The following is a 516-nucleotide window of genomic DNA, read 5'->3' as shown; positions in this document are numbered from 1 at the left end:
GGAGGCAGCGGCTCGGAGCCGTCGGGGCTTTCTGTGGGGGGGTCCAAAATAGTGGTTCTCGTGTGTCTGTAACACCAGCCTCGTCACCTCAAGACAAAGTCGTATCCGTTATCTCCAGTCCCGCTCCCCTCTGACTGATTTCTTTTTTCTTTCCCAAAAGCATCTGAATTTTATTTTTCATCCCAGATCCCCGTTCTCGATGGTTACTACCCAAACGTATCTATACGTTTGGTATCTCCTTATTAAGCACTGTTTTCCCCTTTGCTAAATTTCAGTAATTTTGATCAGGGCCACTCAGTTAGTCAAACGTATTTGATTTATTTTTCTTTTTATTCCGTCTCAGCCATTTTGTGACCCAGGTTGTCCATGAAAATATTGAACGGGTCTTGCCTGCACGGGACAGAGCATTGGACAAGCGGCGTGTGAAATTTTCTCCTAGTTTAAAAACCCTTTACACGTGGAAGAAAGCCACTTCCCCGTTATTCTGTGTACAAGAAGTGAAGTCTCGACAGAAAC

The sequence above is a fragment of the Pygoscelis adeliae genome, unplaced genomic scaffold (genome assembly GCF_000699105.1).
Source record: "Pygoscelis adeliae isolate BGI_AS28 unplaced genomic scaffold, ASM69910v1 Scaffold98, whole genome shotgun sequence".
Lineage (NCBI taxonomy): Eukaryota > Metazoa > Chordata > Aves > Sphenisciformes > Spheniscidae > Pygoscelis > Pygoscelis adeliae.
Note: the sequence above shows the minus strand (reverse complement) of the source record.